General features: G+C 40.1%; 1 long non-coding RNA gene across 1 annotated transcript in view; it reads left to right on the top strand.

The window, feature by feature from the left end:
* LOC125766166 (uncharacterized) overlaps positions 1–18,546 on the top strand; it is a 66,743-nt gene that overhangs the window by 20,133 nt on the left and 28,064 nt on the right. The gene's annotated exons all lie outside the window — the stretch shown is intronic.

The following is an 18,546-nucleotide window of genomic DNA, read 5'->3' as shown; positions in this document are numbered from 1 at the left end:
AATAATTTTCAAATATTTTTTTTAAATAAGAAATATTGAAAACTATTTTTTAACAGAGTAGAAAAAAAAAATTATATAACAGAGCATATAAAAAATAAGGACTATCTTTGGCGGTGTGTGCGAGCAGGGCGTGTGGAGAAGGAGAATGAACCACGAGCTAGCTGAGCTGTTTGGCGGTGCAGATATCCTGACGGTGGTCAAAGCCGGAAGGATACGATGGCTGGGGCACGTGATGAGGATGCCGGACTCATGCCCCACCAGGAAGGTGCTCGTCAGCGATCCGTTCGGCACGAGGCGGAGAGGAGCACAGCGAGCTCGTTGGCTGGATCAGGTGGAGTCAAACCTGTCGGAGATCGGATGCAGCCGGGGGTGGAGGACTGCAGCACTGGACCGAGTTTCCTGGAAACGGATTGGCGACCAGGCCATGTCTACGCGACGTGCTCGACCATGAGCAGGCCAGAAAAGAAGAAGAAGAAGAAAAAAAATATTGAAAACTCCAATTTTTTAAAACAAATTTCACAATAATTACAAAGGGAACAGTGGACAACTGTTTTGATTAATGTTTCTATTTACACCCCAAGATATTAATCCACCTCTTCTACTTCTAAATGAAATAAGAATACATCGTCAATTTCCAGAACTGGGTGCTTCATCTCGTTGCTTCAGAACTGCTTACATTATCCTAAGATTACACATTACACATGGTGGCTGTGGCCAAACAATTCGGTTCTAATTTTGCGCATTCTAATCAACGAGGTTCATCCCAAATTTGATTACCCTTTATATATTTATGAGCCATGCGACTGAACCATCCCGTATCGCTAGAAGCAACCACGAAGCGACCACGTTTAGTATATTGAGGGAAAAGGGATTTGGCGAATCTGTACTTTCATCGGTTCTTATTCCTATAATTGAACTTGCATTGGACATACGATAAAGGTTTCAAAAAAAAAACTGACTAGAAAACTTACTTTCTCAGATATAGTTTGAACAGGGAGTGAGTCATTGAGAGAATGAGTTATGTTACCACGAATGAATGTGAGATATTGGTGACTTTCAAGTATAAAAATAAAAAGGGTGAATATTTGTAATATATAATAAATATTCCTTATCCCATAGGCTGTTCGATTGAGAATAAAACATAAAAGTTTCACATAGAATCTACATTTTTACACACTAGGAACTAGGACTTAGAATGGAATGACAACACTACGAGCTAGGAGTATATGTTGACAAAAAATGTCAGGAATAGGAACTATAGTATGAATTAGTTAACGAATTGTTAATTAAATCTGTAGATAATTGAACATGCAGTTGCAAATTGTAAGTCCTTGTACACACATGTCTCAAAGCGCGCAAAGTTGTACATCAAAATCTCGCAATACTATTAAGTAGACAGAGTTACACCAACATCTGGGTTTTAATTATTTTTTAATTATTTGCAATATTTTTAGATTGACAGTTAAACTCTGCATATTTAAACGTATTTAAACATTTGGCAATCTTACATACAATACATTAAATTTTTAATTGTAACTAGTTTAACTAGTTGGGAGCGGCCAAGTGTTAAGGACTGTAGCGACACTGATCTCTACATGACAGAACCGTGGATCAAGAAGAAGCTTAAAATTAATTTTTGATTCTTGATGTCTTATTATAATGTTTTGTGCTAATAAATATGTAACCCTATATTTCTTCTTTCTTTATTGCAGGTTAGTTATCAGTGAAATACCATCATTTAATCGGTGAAAAAAATGCTGCCAAAAATATGACTGTAAGTGTTTTTATTTCGCAAAATCAACAATTCAATTACGAAATTTGAACAGTCCGTACACGATACGACTCATAAAGAAGATTCAACGTTACCCAACGCAGGTAACCAATTTCAGGACGATTTGTTCTTTCGACAAGATGTAATAATACTGGCGCCAGAACCTATTTACGTGCTCCACAAGCAATGCTTTCGCATTAAACGACAATTACGAGACTCAATCGAGGGTGAAAATTGTCATTTCAACAAAGGGCGTTCTGGTACCAGCTTTACCGATACCACTACTGCCGGAAGTGCAACCATTTTCCGCTATCTGAACTCACCCAGGTTCCTGATTTTGGCTTTCGAACAAACGTGTTCGCGTAAAATTCGATCCGATGTCTTCCGTCGCAAAATACACAAGTCACTATCGTTGTCCCGACGTTCCTGTTTCTTGCAAGGATGAGCTTCTGTACTACAAATTCCATAAAGTCGATGACTTTGTGGATATCGTAGCGAATAGAAATAGTAAGAAACAATGGTATAGTGCGTTGGTGTGAGACCCGAATTTTCTGGTCGGATTGCGATAAAGAAGATTCTGAAACAGTGCGGTTACGTACATGACATGGAAACTGATTCTCCCTCTCGAGAATCGGTACCCAAGAGCAAGGATTTGTTTACATTTCATCCATCATTGAGCCGCCAAAGATAGATAATGAGATCGTCTAGGAACGCCACTGAGGGGAAAGTAAAAGTCGTTGATGTTTGTGTGTGTGCAGAATATTGTTTTAATTGTTGTTGATACTCAAAAACCTGCAGCGTAATGCTCGTGCTAAGCCCCCTTTTGGCCTGTATTTTCCTTCAATGTCTATCATCTCGTTCACGGCCGATATCTGTCATTGTTTGCGGGACCAACATGCCAAATACTTATGGTGTACTATCCTGAATTGACGGTAAACTTCAGACACCAGACAATGAGACATCTTATCGGTGGATTAAATCCGTGATAGTTGCAATCTCTATCTAGGTTTTCAGATAGAGCAGTGAAAAGAATTGCTATAAGAAGCGTATTTTCTGCAGGAAATAATGGCATATTTTGTTCTGCTTGCTAGAACCAATAATCCATCTGAAGCGTTTACTTGGAAGCCTTGTGAAGCAGTATTAAATACGGGCGTTTCCCGATTGTTTCAGACAATGGGAATACGTAAAAATGATATGAAATCCTTGTTACAACGCAAACGAAATTTCAAATATTATTCATTTGTCCAATAATATTAATGTATTTCATAATAATAAGACTTTTTTACGTTGTAGGATTTTACGAAAATAAGTAAAAAAAAAACAGTTTTATCTCAGCAAGGAACCTTTGCGCGCTTTTTCTTATCCATTAACCGCCCCGACAGCTGCACATGTGAGGGCATATGCAAAGTAGATTTTCCCGGTCCCAGCCTTTCTTTCCGATTATACTAGCACATTTCAGGGAACCGTTGTCCTTTCTTTCTTTCTCGCAGCTGCAGGAGCTCGTTAGTAGAACCGAATTGAGCGAGATGAGAATCCGCACACCAATTGCAGAGAAAAAAGACTGGTAAAACAGAACAAAAAATCTACATTGATGCCGGAAGCGAGAAGGTGGCGGCATGGTATTGCAAAAAAAAACCACGAAAAAATAGCGCAACCACACATAAAATGAGTCAAAGAACGACACATACTGAGTACCGAGAGTGTAACGACACTTTGGGAAGCAAACCGATTTCCAATCGAATGTTAAAAAAGACACTCCCGTGCACACATACATACACACGAACGTCACAAACATAGGCGGAGATGGAAAAGCGCAAAAGGAAAGATCTGGGGTCGTCCTTATTACCTCCTCACGCGGTAGGATCATCCCCTTGGATTTTCCTTCGGCAACGAAAAAACGGAGACTTGCTATCGACTTTCTCTCCCTTGGTCTTTTTTTCCCACTCGGTCCCGATTATCGATAGATCTTTATGTATTTTCATTAAAATACAATATATGCTAACATGGTGTGCACTCGGTTCCGCTCGTATGTTGGGTTCGTTGTTTCAGTTCAACGCGCACGAACCTATCTTATGTTCCATTGTGAGGAAGGACAAAACATCCTGGATGGGAAAATTGAGGTGGACGAAACTGTTGGCCGAAACGGACGGGAAGGAATGTGGCAGCACATTTTCTTTTGTTTCGGAATTACGTACATACAGGAGGTTTTTTTATGGTTTTTATAAATTTTGATTATAAATAAATTAGTGATAAATTAATGCTCACCATTAATAATATCGTGAAAATTATGCAAAAATATATCCTTTTTAATAAGCAACGTGCTCAAAGATGCCTTTTGAAATCGTGTAATATAGAGATAAAACATCATTCACGTTAACAAATCGAACACAATAAAAGTCTGGTGGTTACAAGATAGTGAGAACAAAATTGCACACAATTTTATTCCACAACGATAATTTTGCTGCTGGATGCAAGGAGAACAAAAAACATTCAACTAGAGAGCGAACAAGCGATGTGGAAGGATGCCATCTTGGGTTTTCCATCTCAAAGACTCCACAGGAGTTTTCCAACATGCGGAGAGCGGAGCCTGTTTAGTTTCCTTGGCATTTCATTTTCATTCGCTCACTCCCTACCTTCCTGCCCTTCCTCCTGCGGATGTGTCTGTTGCTGCCGGTTTTTCATTCTTTCTTCATTTGCGTATTTTTTTCGTTGTTGTTGCCTTCTCGATGTGTCCCTTCATTTCCATCAGCCGACCGTTCGGGAAACGTTTCCGATCGAAACCCCAAATTCTTCGCGCACTTCGCTGCGGGTGGGAGGGCTGGTGTATGGTGAAAGAAACCGTAGGAGTGTGCAAACACACATACACCCCACCCCATGCATGTGTGGTTCGTGTGTGGGAGGATATGTAAATGGTGCACACCAACTCACCATGCTGTATGTGTGCCCTTCATAGCATGGGTGTATGTGTGTGTGGGGAAAGTTATTTGCGTTTTAAATTGCGCTTTCTTTCTCTTATCGTGAGCAGCCGAGATGATAGGACATTTCTTTTTTCTCCCTGGCTTCTGGCGGTAGACGATCGTTTGTAGTGTATGTGTATTGGTGGCCCTCTCGTTAGGAGGATACGGGAAGAAATTTCATCCGGCTGTTGCTGCTGTTAGTGCTTCTGTATTTTCTTAATTCCTCACGTTTTGCAATGAGAAGAGTTTTTTTTCTTGTTTGTGTTTTACTGTATTCAAACGAGCACGTTTGTTCTTATCTTCGTTTTGAATTGCTCTCCATGTAAGAGTTTGAAATTGTACTTGTCTTTTTTATGATACGAAGCGTATTTAACCTTTTTGTCGGTTTGATAGTTACAATACGTGTTAAAAAAAATATTTTGTTCTTTTCTTTTTAATTTTTAATTTTCTTTTAATTATTTTTCGATTTCTACGTATTTTTACGAAATTCAAATCATTGAAATCACTTCCATCACTTATTTACTTTGCTTGGTAATAGCGTTCTTATTCAACATCAGTTTGCCGTCCCAATTTATCTCACGACCCAAGCAGTACCCAAGGATTAATGTTGATATAGGAGAAAGTGACGATTGGAAAAGATGCAAATGTTAAAAGAAAGCAAAAAAAGAAGGAGAAGAAAACACCATCGCATGAAGTAAATTTTGCACACGAACCACATGCACATACAAATAAGCGCGTATGTGTGACGCGAAATCTAATATATCGTACCCTCGCAGATGTAAAGAAGGTTTGCGAATAAATTTGCATACGTAGAGAATAAATATCGAGCAAGCGCTCCTTCGGAAGATATGTACTTTTTGGCACAGGCGGTGCGACTTTTACTTCTCACCCCTCACATGAATGTCGTGCCTCGAAGGATAGGTAGATGAGAACGACAGCAGGAAAAGAAGTAGGAACTAAGTGTACCTTCTTGCTCTGGTAGCTGGAACAACAGTCGTACGTTATATTTATCATCTCAGCTCGCGTACAAAACACAAGCGATAAGGACAAGCATAGTATTGGTACACGCAGTCTTATTTTACTTTCTCCGGTTGCACTCCGGTTTTGTTCAAACCTCATTGCAAAATTTCTCCCACTTAAAGGAACCGTATAAGCCAGCAGGGACGAAATGGTCGTTGGAAGGGTAAAATCGAAAAGAATCTACTCAACTGATATTTGTTGTTTTATTTTCGTTCTGACACACCCTTTCTGTAGATATGCGGATCATAGCAAGACGTTAGAATGTCCTTTCATCCATGATTAATGGTTGGATGGAAACGGGTTTGTTTTTCTTTTCAATGGTTTATTTCATTAGGTTTTTAAATATTTTATAACAAAAATATTATTAACAATACATTTTTTGAGATTAAAGACTTTTCCTAACGAATGCAACTGCAAATATCAACAACTTTCAGATCATGGCAATAGTACAAAGTTTCCCTGAATCCATTGAACGTAATATAATTTACGGATTCCATTAGTCTGCACTAATTCCAGAATAAATTGCATTCCCATCCTACACATTGCTGTTGCAAGACAATCCATTCTCGATCCGTCTTACCAAAGATATTAAAAACCGTCTCTTCAGAGCCGTTTCTTGGGAAGCAACGAATGCCTGTGTAACATTTTTACTTCTTACATCCGCTCGACCCATTACGGTGCGGTATGAAATTACAATTAAGATTAACTTCCTGCTCCATCCGCGCTCTCGGAACAGCGTACAGGGCCAAAACTGTCCTTGTTGAACTGCCTGCGGTCTAGATTCGGTGGATAAATGATTTTTCCGTTTCTTTTGTCTCGTACCGAGAGATCCTTTTATGTGGTTTACCGTGTGTGGTGATAGCGGTTCAAACACATACACACCCACACAAAGAGAGAACATAAAGAGCACAAAACAATGACATAAAACCCGTAAAAAAAACAACAACAGCCCACAATGAGACGCGGCACATAAAAATATGTCTCCTCTTCGGAGGACAACCTAATCACAATTTTCCTTCAGCTGCGTTCTGGTGAAGCCATGCTGCCTGCCCTGTCCATTAGTTTCTTATCATCCCCTTAACACGAGCACATAATTCGTTTTGGCAATATCCACTAATAAACGTATCTCATGCCACCCGTGACTTCCTCCATTTCTCGTTGCGTCACCCCCGGCAAGCGTATGTTTTGTGCACAAACACACCATTACCGGAAGGACTTTCGCTGCTCATACGGTGGACGGTGGAAGTTTTGCCGAAGGATATAAATTTTCATATCATATTTCCACAAGGTGACTTGCGTTGATGCCCTTTGTGAATAAAAGATTGCATAGTCTTGTACCGGGCTGTTCCGACAACGTTGTGTTTAAACCACTAACTCATATGAAATTCTGTGAAATTTCTGCCATGGTACATGCGCGTTTGTGTACATTTGCCGGAAGTGTGATTAGCTCACACTTTACTATTCGCACAAATACATTATTTAGTTGATTATTTTATTTTAATCTTATCAACTTCTGCAGCAATATTGTACCAACATTTATCCAGAATGGCAGAAAAACACCTTCAAAACACTCAAAACTATTGACATGAATTACCAGAAAAAGTATCTTATCATATTTTTAAAAACCTACACTCACCCATCATTAAACTGAATTGATTCGCTATTTGAAAAATATCGGTATAACATCCATTATGCTTTCGTTTCGTTTTACATCTCTCTCCATTCATTTTGAAACTGAAGCAAATGGTCACGTTTTGAGAAGGATACAGAGAAATGAAGATGAGTTAAAAAAACGCTGCTTAATTAATGTTATGAGAAAATTTTCGTTCCTATATAATTTAATGTATGAAATCAATAAATCGACTGTCGTTTATTGTAATTTGTAAAATCTTCATCCCGAAACCAATAAGTCCCGTTTGAATATTCGCCTGCTGGCAATTTTTTATTATTAACATCAGTTTTCTGGGATAGCATCCTTCTGCCGAGGCTACAATGTTCGCGAACGGTCTACATTGTGACATAAGAATTTCCATTAGAGCGCACCATGTATGAAAATTTGATTCAAACACCTCACCCCATGTACCAACCATCACGGTCCCATTCCCCATGGCTCGATGGAAGCGATGTTATTTTCTTTTTTCATGAAAAATTCTAACATCCTTTCTCGAAAAGCTACCCATACATATACAATTCTTGGATTCGGCCGCATACAGAGCCACATGCGATACACATATCGCAACAACGCCACCGTGCAATCCGATCCAAGCCATCCATCAAGCGCTGTCCGTCGTTCGGGTCGTTCGAGTCTTCTCCGGTGGCCAAAGTATACACAATTTCTTAATTGTGTTATTTCAAACAAAGAAGGCGAAAGAAAGGATAAACATTCACCCAACCGGTCTGGCCACCCTCGTCTCCGGGCGGTTGCTTTCGCCGCAGTCGTTTCTTCTTTTTTTGCTTCAACGCACACACATACACACGCTCATATATACTTTAAGCTCGTACGGTCCGGGGATAATGTGGAGGGATGCGTGGGGGTCGGGAAAAATGAAAAATACTTTTTTCTTTTTCGAAAGTCTCTTTTCGTCGCTTTCCTCCAACCTGCTCCGCAATGTGCTCCGATGGCAGTGGGGAATGTTGCAGGGCACGCGACGAAGCACGGGAAACATTAGACTCCCCAGCGTCCCATATGTAGAAACACCACGGGCTAGCTTCCAGCTTCAGCATGCTGATCAACATGGTTATGGGCGAAGAAAGAACAGCAGCGGTGGTAAATGAATGTGTTTGCGCTTTCGTAGGAAGCGAAAAAAAACCTTTGAGCGTCTCTGTGTATGATAAGCAGCAACAGCACTACTTAGAAACCAGCAGCATCCTTTTCGTGTGGTATGAGGTAAGGAAGCGTTTTTTCCCTGTCGTTGGTAAAAAATATGACCAAAAAGCGACACACAAAAAAAACTTCTCTTCTTCTCACATATACATACATATATGAAACCAACGGCTGGCCACCCACAACCCAACACAAATCCCCTGCACACAGTTCGAGTGGGAAATGAAGCAAAAAGTATAAAAAAACATATCCCGGCCAATGTGTGCGAAGGGAGTGGAAAACTGGAGGAAAAACGGAACGGTTATTTTTTGCTTCTCCACACACGTCTCTAACGTTCTACTACTGTGCCTACTACTATGCCCCATGCTGAGGGGGCCGCCTTCGACACATGCTCGAATGAAGGAGCGAAATGCGACGTTAAGAGATCGAAGGACCATCATTAGACGTGCTGATGCTGAGTGTGTGACCTGAGACGGTTGTGGTAGAGCGAATAAAAAATTATCATTATCATCCAGCCGAAAGGGAGGCTGGCAGCACGCACACTAAACTAACATTTATCGAGGGCCATTGCACTTGTGACTGAGCAACTTTTTTTTCGTTTTTTATTTTCACCACAGTGAGGATTTTTCTTTTCTCATTCTTTTTCCAGTAGTTTTCTTTTTCTTTTATTCAGTTTAGCCTTCCTGCTGTATATCACAGACAGAAGCTTCCTTTTTTAATTACGATCCACGATCCACGAAATAATGGTGAATGAGAAGCGAAGTAAGAAAAAAAATGAATAAAGGGATGATGAGAATTCCCGACGGATATAACCGGGCGTACTGTGCCAGCGAGGGTTGGCATGGTTGAATGGTAGGAAAATCAAAACTACCCTTCGGACGGTTCAGCATGAATCGAACCTTGCCCCGATCAATGTCCTCTCCGATGACCAAACAATAGAAAGAGAGAGAGAGAGAGAGAGAAAGAGAGAGAGAGAGAGAGAGAAAAGGATGAAAAAACCAGGGTCCGGGATCGTTCTTGAGAAGCGGTGCCTTCGTTCGGTTGGCTGAATTTTCCACCAAGAGGGCGAGGGGCATCGATTGAAGTAATAAATTATAAATAAGCAACAGCAAGACTAGCACAAAGTTTTTTTTTATTCCTTTTTTTTTGCTTTTCTCACCCCGTCCGTCACCATGGTCTTGGTCTTCGGGGTTATTGGTTTTCAGGGATTCGAAAAATGTATCTTAAGAGGGGAAGATAGACCGGATTTTAATTTTCCGTTGTGCTGCGAAAAGAAAACCAAACTTTTATAATTTTGTTTTTCAGTCGCAGCAATTTTGGACATTTGCCAGTAACTGTTTACGATACACACACGGTTAGACTTAATATTGGAATCATTGTTATTTCAAATTTATGTACAAAATACTAACATTTTTAACTTATCATAATTTGACATTTTTATTCAACAAATAAATTAAAATAATCCATAAAAATATGCAACTTTCATAATGTTATCAATTTTTACATACCGAAAAGAAGAAACTGCAAAATCAATAAATATTATATTTGTTCCAAAATCAAAGATTATCGTGGAATGAAAGTAGGAAAAATCAAACGCAAAAAAATTGCCGTTTCACGCATACCAATAAAAACTCCATGCGTTCTGGCAATTTTCCGGGCTCGAACTGGTTTACATTCTATCATCTAATTTCTTGATTACATTGAATATCCTGCGCCCAGAGTACGCTTCCTTACGCGTGGAATACACTGATGAAAATTTCGAACTACTAACACAACCACATACACACAGACATTAGCTCACCTTCCATCGATGACGGTTTTTGCTGTTGTTGTGTCTGTCGATTTCCCGCGGGAGTACAAACCGTAGCCGAATGTCCGAATGGTGAGCGACAAGAAGAAAGCGGAAAGCGGAAAACGTGCACGGCACCGGCAAAAGATGAAGATGAAAATTATGCGATGCCTCATAATACTGTGCCATCCTGCGGAGTTTGAGGTGATGCTGCCGGACGTTGGTTTTTAGCTTTTCCGTCCATCCGTTTCTTCGCCTGTGATGATTTTTACTTATCTTTGAACGATGATTTTGCGTTACTCTTTGCCCAACCATAAAGCAAAGCAGTTTTACTTCCATTTTCGGCTTTCTTTACACTAGCGAAATGTGCGAGGCACTGGAGATAATAACATAATTCTGTTTACGTGCATAATTTGACCGTGGAGTTTATTGGAGGCTGAGCGTGTTCCTTTCCTTTTTTTATGTTTTTTTTTGCTTGCCTTCCATGTTGTCCATCGGTCCGCTAACATTCCATTTTCCGGACGTTGGATACCGCTCGTACTGTTGATGCACACCTGGTTGACCCCCTGCTTAGGTTCTTTCCTTTGCAGTAGCTGATACAGACGAGAAAAAAGGTCCAATCCAGATCCATCTACGGTTGATCCTGGGTGAAGAATAGTAAGGCAGAGTTCAGATACGACCCATGGATTGTGTGCTCGTTTGAGCAGTCTGTTGGCAAAGACGATGACGGTTAGCACGATGAGATGGTTGCACCTTCATAATGCTTCGACTCCTGCTGGGATGGAGACGCTTTCATATTTTCACTTTTCACCTTCCACGGCTCTCGCTCAGTGTTTAGGTTTTGATTCGTTACCCAAAAAAAGGGAAAAATAAATTCAATCGAGCAAGATCTTTTCAGTATTTGGTATCAGAAGGCAAATTTGAAGCGAGGAAAAAAACACACTGCTAATAATTTAATAATAATGCATACAAAAAATCTCGACCGCTGGGTGCGGAAATCGTTGGTGCGCATGAAGGTTTCGGTCTCGGTTTTAGGTATTATTTTGTTTGCTTCATTATAGATGCTAAAAAATTTACTTTTCGAAGCTGACGTCGGTAGTGGGTAGAGGCTAGCCTTGGGGAAGCATATGAAAAATTATGTCTTGATCTATGCAGATTACGCAGGCAATTAGGAATGCTGTACTGACAGAATATTTTAACCCAACTTGCATTTTGTCTATTTTTTGTAAAATATTTGGATGAAATAGGCGTTTGTGGTTGTAAAACCCGAAACACGTTAAATGAAGGAATCTTGTCATCTTTTATTAAAAACACCATACAAGAAGCTTCAAAATAGTGTAACGAAAATGCCACAATAGGAGTAATCCTCATTCGCAACAACAATAAAACCTTATAATTTAAACAATTACAACACGTGATTAAATCCTTTTTTCCCACGAAAAAAGTGCATTTTTCTCACGGTGTTTCCGTCTTCAATGACTTTGCACCCTCCAATCCCCAGTCGCCAAAACTTCATTATTAGCCAGAACAGAAGGTGACAAAAATCCCCCAAACAAACACAAACAATGGAAACCCTCTTGTAAACCAATATGCCAACTTTCGAAAGGGTTAGGTTTAATTAACCTGTTGCGTTTGTGCTGCTGCTGATGCTGGCAATTAATTAAGCGAGCAATTTGCGTCTGTTTAACACCACTTCTTCATCATGCTCATCAACATGTTGTATGGTCTGTGCTATGCTAGCTAGCTTTTCCAGTCACCCCTTTTTCCAGCTTAATCGTTTTACAGATTGAAGTACTTCTGTTTGCAAAAGGGAAGCTGTACCGCAGCGTTTGGAGTGTTTTTGGTGGAGATGTTTGCTTTGCTTTGCTGGTAAAAGGATATTTTCACCCTGTTGATGATATTGTTTGTTCTGTTGTCTTGGGGGAATCCTCATCCTCTTCATATGAATAGTTAATTATGAGGGTGTTATTCAATGGTAATTATGTAGCATGGGTGTCTTCTGGTTTATTTATAAATAAAAATATTTTATTTAAAATAAACTAAACTAATATTTTAAGTATCCTTCCTATTAGGTTCTGATCTTGTTATTTTCTCTCGCCTTAAGTGCATTAATTTTTGGTCCAAATAATATTTTGATTAATCCTTTGTATGATTTTAAGCAACAAGATTGTCGATGTTACTATATTGCAAATGTATTTACAAGATATGTTTCTGATTTTATTTTACAATACAAATGCTTTTACGTACAAGAGGTGAATTTCTTATTTTAAATGTGTATATATTACCATGTTCCAATCGATCCTTCCAGCAGATGCATGATTGATGATAACCACCTATCTCACTTCCAACACACATCGCACAATGCATTTTTCCTTTGCTTTTACGAGGGTTAAAATGCTTCAATTTACTACCGGTTTGTACCTCAACGCTACCAACCAACCAGCACAGGAGTGGAAAACTCTGCAGGGGGAAAATCGATATAAACTACAACGCTACAGTAATTAAGCTTCTCGGCTGTCTCGTTAGCATTACATAGCCACCCAGGGTCACCTCAACGTTCGCAACCGCTTCCATCCAGTTGACCCTTCGGTGGTACAGTTCCGAAAACGGTTGCCCTTTGTTCCAGCGTGAATGTGCCCGGAAACATGACACACTAATCACTCGTAACGCATAAATTATAAATCAAATCATCATTCATCATAATGATTATCTTCGCACGTTTGCCACCCGTTAACGTTCCACGTCCTCGACTCTCTGTGCCTGCCACAAAATGAGAGAAATAATCGTTTTCATAAACCTGTTCGGCTGTTCGACTGTGTCCTGTCCATGATTGTGCCTCGACTGAACCAATCAACTCATGCCGGTGTTAGTAGAGTGAGAAATTCATGAATAATTATGGAAAAGTTATGAAATCATCATCCTCAACGGTCTCTTTCCTAACCGTGAAACAGCTTCGTAATGAACTGCAAATTTAGCACTTCTTGAACCACCCCTCACATTAGAGGTAAGACTGTTTAAATACAAGGTTTTAGCTTAATGATTCCGATACGAAATAATCCATCACGTAGCATTTGCCAAGTCGGCAGGTCCCGTTTCGCATCCACTTCAGAACGAATGATTTCAAATCAAACGACAACCATGTACTGTTCGAACCGGATACGGAAGTGACGAACCCTTTTTCGGATCCCACCTTTCACGCTAACGGCATCACTGACGCATGCTTAACGTATCAGGAGGATGAACACTCGACACATTGTTACGGAACGAGGTACAGCCAACAAACGAATGCATACTAATGAGTCCTCGAGTTCGTGGGCGATAATAATGACCGGGATCCTCGGTGTAAAGGAACGCTCTCGCTGGAGTGGGCTCGCACGCAGGAGACAAAGCTTGGATGTACTATAGTAGGTGATGACGAATGATGGAGTGTGTGTGTGTGTGTGTGTGTTGTTGGCAGGTACCCTACAGGTACGTCTGTCATTGCATAATGTAAATCATAACGAACAAATGAGTGATGTAATGATCAATTATCGTCCTAGCGCAAGGGTATGCAAGGACACATGTTGTCATTTACAAACGGATCAGTCTTTCTGGCTCGTTATAGAAATAGATTGAACGTAATGAGTCAGAAAAGGTTGTGTGTACATACATTGGATCATTAAGTTATCTTTCAGAATACATATTAGACTTATTGAAATATTGTTTGGACCAACAATAGAAAAGAAACGATCTTTTTGATAATATTTTTTAATATCAATTTTTAATATATTTATTTACTCATTATGTTTACAATGGAGCACTCGACAGTTTTATTAATTGCAAAATGTAACTCAAAATTTGTCCATCTCAACTGTTTACAATACTCAACATTTCGTATTGCTTTCTTATCACAGTTATTATGCGTAATATGTGCCATGTATTTCCATTATCAGTGTTTCTTGTGACAAACGCTGCCTTGCTGTGACAGTCTCGATTTTGAAAGATTAACATTAGGTTTTTTCACCAGGGCAGCGTTACCTTTATATGTAAGTGTATTAGAAAATCAAATCAAGTTATTAGAATTCTAAAAGGAATTCTAAAAGGTATTAGAATAAACCACGTACGCCGAATGGTCAAGGCGAAAAACTTTTTTTACACTTTTGCACCGTTTCGAAAGAAACAATATAACACAACATAGGGCTCGATCGCTAACAATTAGTATACCCTGCTGATATATTGCTTATTAATTATCCCAATCATGCAACTATCTCAAATTGTTATTATCGCAGTATGTTCCCATAGGTCAGTTCTCATACAAGCAATTAATTCTACCTTAACACCTGCTCAAATGCTTGGACACCCTCGACACATTCACGAACTTCCCTTCGTATTTTATTCTTTTTCACACGCAATCTAATTGTCCACTAACCGGATGAGTGACCGAATCCCAGCTACAGAGCTGTACACAATTGACTTAGATGGTCAGCTTATAAAAGGCAAAAAAAATAACCAAACAAACTAATTGATCCAATTAATGTGTGGACAAAAACGCATTACAATCCGCAATCAATGTACACGACGTAGCGCCAAGTTTCGATTACACGGACCAACACCTACCCTCCGGATGTGAACAGCAACGCGTTCCTAATAAAAACAGATCCCAATACATCCGGGTTTCCTCGGAATGTGTGTGGTTGTGTGTATGGATCTGTGTTTACATTCCTTTTACACGCTCAGACATGGCATTGACGCATCCGTAACGAAGTATGTCTTCACATTGTGACTTCCGACAGCTAATTGAAGTGCACATACACGTCTCCTCGTCGTAATCCGAAAGGAAAACAGGATGATGGAAAATTTCTTCTCTTTCAATTATCATTACCTTTCACGAGACACGAAGCTGTTTCGAGCCCATCTTAGACGGACAATGCAGATGGAATGAGTGTCGACTCAATTGTTTTTGTGTGACTCCACCAACATACACATTCAGCTGGCATGACACAAGGCAAAGAAATAGAAATAACAACAACAGTTTGTGATCTTAATTTTGCTAACCTTAGCGTGAGTGCTTCTCGGTCCCCTCGCCAAAACGGACATCGGTGCGTAAGTTCGGTAGATTGTTTGCGAAACGGTTGCTATTTTCACTCATTTTTGACTCAACACCGCTGTGTTTTCTTTGGGCAAGCGACCGAAACGATAACTTTTGTGCAGCCGACCAACGTGTGGCCTGTAATTTGAGCAGCGTCTTATCACCATCATCATTGACATCGTCATGGCTCTTTTGGTTGTACTAACGACCGTACATTCGAGAGGCTACTAGTTGACCACAGGACCGAAGGGTGCAAGAACATCTTATGCTTTGCTTTTGCAGAAAAAGCGCCCGGTCGATAAGATCACGGTCCATCTGGAAGTTAGCATCTTCCGGCTGCTGCTTAGTGTTGGGTGGGTAAATAACAGGCCGTCCACCACAACCACTGACGACAAACTTCTCTCACTCGTAAGGGGCAGCTGGACCTTCTGGACTGCTTCCTTCTAATTATCTTGCTTTTTCCACACATCCTTCCTTCGAACAAGTGGGGAATGAACAAAAAAAAAACTATAGAAAGAAGATGAGGTTAATTTATGTCATAGTCCGGTGTTCCGTTTGAACTCTTCGCGTCCGAGAACATGATTACTACATTAGCAGCCTTATAGTGTCCGGTTTCAGCAGCATGGTTGGTGGTAATTTACGAGCAATTTCGATGACATAACACACCCCATGTTCCCAAGTGCACGGTAAACGGGAACAGTGAGGCAAGGAATCTTCACTGATACAATCATTCCAGTAGAAACATGAATTGTGCGACATAATTTATGTTTTCAATCACAAACATATGCTAGCCTGGGAAGTGCATATGTTGGACCGAATCACTGGTACAACGGAAAAAGGAAGCAAAGACATCCTGGCTAGAACGTGTGCACTCGCTGTTGTCACTGTAATGAAATGATTTATCAGATCGGAAGTGATTTAATTAAGCTATCTACGTGGTGCGTGTGGCCAACGGATAATGGGGCGATTTGTAGTCCGTTAAAATGCTTACCTTTATCGCACAAAGCTTAGGGTTTGACACTGAACGGACCGCTAATGAGATGTAGAGGACAGTGATACACGAAGTCTCTGCATGCGGTGTCACCTACTAGTTCCTAGTACGATCATTGTCAACCAAGAACCCATCATAATCGTTTGCTTCTGCTGTTGCTTTACGGCAGTTAATGAATTGTGAGCATATGTTACGCTTATTCTGCACCCTTAATCACTGTTCCTACCAGAATAACAAAAATGAAGGCAAGGGAACCGAGTCTGATGATGATGATGATAATGACGATGGTATTTAAGTGCCTTAAAGATGGTTTAATGTTCCGGGCAATCGTTTAACATGGGAAATTGTTCATTATACGAGCAAGTCACGATATTACAGGAAATCCAACGACCCTGCCGGTACGTGACTGGAGGAAAACTGTTCTTTTATTAATTATTTTCTGTGTAGTGCACTGACAGCAGTCAGTGTAATACACAGAAAAGTGCATTTATTTTATTCAAATTGTGACAGCCTCAGGCAGAGCTTAGCTTTCCGACATTGGAGAAAGTCATCTAAAGAATTGTTTAAACATAAATTTTTCAACACAAAAATATTCTTATATATCAGATGCACATGAAGCATAATTTGAATGAAGAAACTGCAAGCAAAATAAATCGTGGATGAATCAATCGATCGATGGATAAAAACATGATTTAGAGTTTTGTAGTGTCGCTTCGAAAACATATAAAAACTTTTTCGACTTTCTCACAATAAACAGTGACACGTTTCAAGAATGTTGCTCCACATATCTTTTGCTAGAAGGAAAGTACGCAACGCCACCATGCCCGAACTCAATTATGGATGGATTTTGGTGCATTCTTAGTTCTCAGCGTCCCGACGAATACTACCACGTCCACCTCGATTTCTTGGCTTGCAACTGCTTCAAAGCTTAGCCTCGTTTGCATTTCGTCATTTTTTTCCTTCCCAATCCAAGTTGCTGTCAATGTCACTAGCGATCGTTCACTCAGAACTGTGTGAAAATGCAGCCGTAAAAAAAGGAAAGATTGTCCTCCTTCTGCTATGCATGTGCTTATTTATTTGCCTTTTTTTCTAAATTAAAGCTTGTTAGCTGAGTGTAGTCAATATATTGCCATCCACGGTGCTCACTCGTTTGGTTCGTTGGCAAATCCTCTGTCCGGAAATTCTTGTCCGGAAAATCCGCTCGGTAAACTTCAAAGCTTTCAGCTACCGGTGACTTACATCTGCTCGTGAGTTCCTTTATCGGAATATTCACCATGGTAGGGGATAGAGCCATACAGTAGAGTGAAGAAATTTTGGAGAATTTCAATCCAAATTAACTTCCCACACCGTAGCTTCTAAAGCAACTAGCAGAGTGAAGAGAAAAAAAAACACCACCCGGACTTTCAAATTCTCCCTAAAAAGGGAAACCTCCAACTAAGCCGATGATGGTGCTGCCGAGTCGACTTTATTAAAAATTGTTTTCTTTTCATACATGTTCGCTCGTATATTGCAATTTGTCCGTAATCCTTAAACTTATTATTGCGTCGCTGTTCGCCGCAGGTGTATGTGTGTGTCCCGTTCCCAGTTATCCTTAGGGCAAGATGGAAACCCATCCAAAGCACGGTACTGATGAAATTTCACCTTACCATAGTAACTGACGTTACATTCGATCGAAATACGCTGTATATGTACGTGAGCAACTCCTCAAGCTCGATTCCAACTTTCAAAGCTCACCTTCTACAGAATCTCTCAAGAGGCGTTCTAAAGCGAGAACGTGTGAGAATGCCTTTTCGCGGAGGCTACGCTTTGCTACAGTCAACCTTACATTTGCATACATCATTATATCGGTGCAGTGGAATGATGCTTTCACTATTTTCACACTCCCTTCCATGCAAAGGGAAAGTTGCACGAAAGCCTTTTTTCCATACATTTTTCCATCCTTTTATCTCATCATGAATATCGCGCAGCTACTTATGTGTGCCGCTCAATTTTATTGCTTCGCGTTACTCAATCGAGATTCCTCTTCACTGTACGCTATCATATGTGACCGGAAGCTTATAAAAAATGTTCTCTTACACACTTTGGCACTGATTTCGAATTGATCCTATCCTGTTACACAAGAAAAA

Source organism: Anopheles funestus, chromosome 2RL, assembly GCF_943734845.2.
Source record: "Anopheles funestus chromosome 2RL, idAnoFuneDA-416_04, whole genome shotgun sequence".
NCBI classification, from domain to species: domain Eukaryota; kingdom Metazoa; phylum Arthropoda; class Insecta; order Diptera; family Culicidae; genus Anopheles; species Anopheles funestus.
The sequence above is the reverse complement of the archived record's forward strand: the minus strand, read 5'-3'. Positions and strand labels throughout refer to the sequence as shown.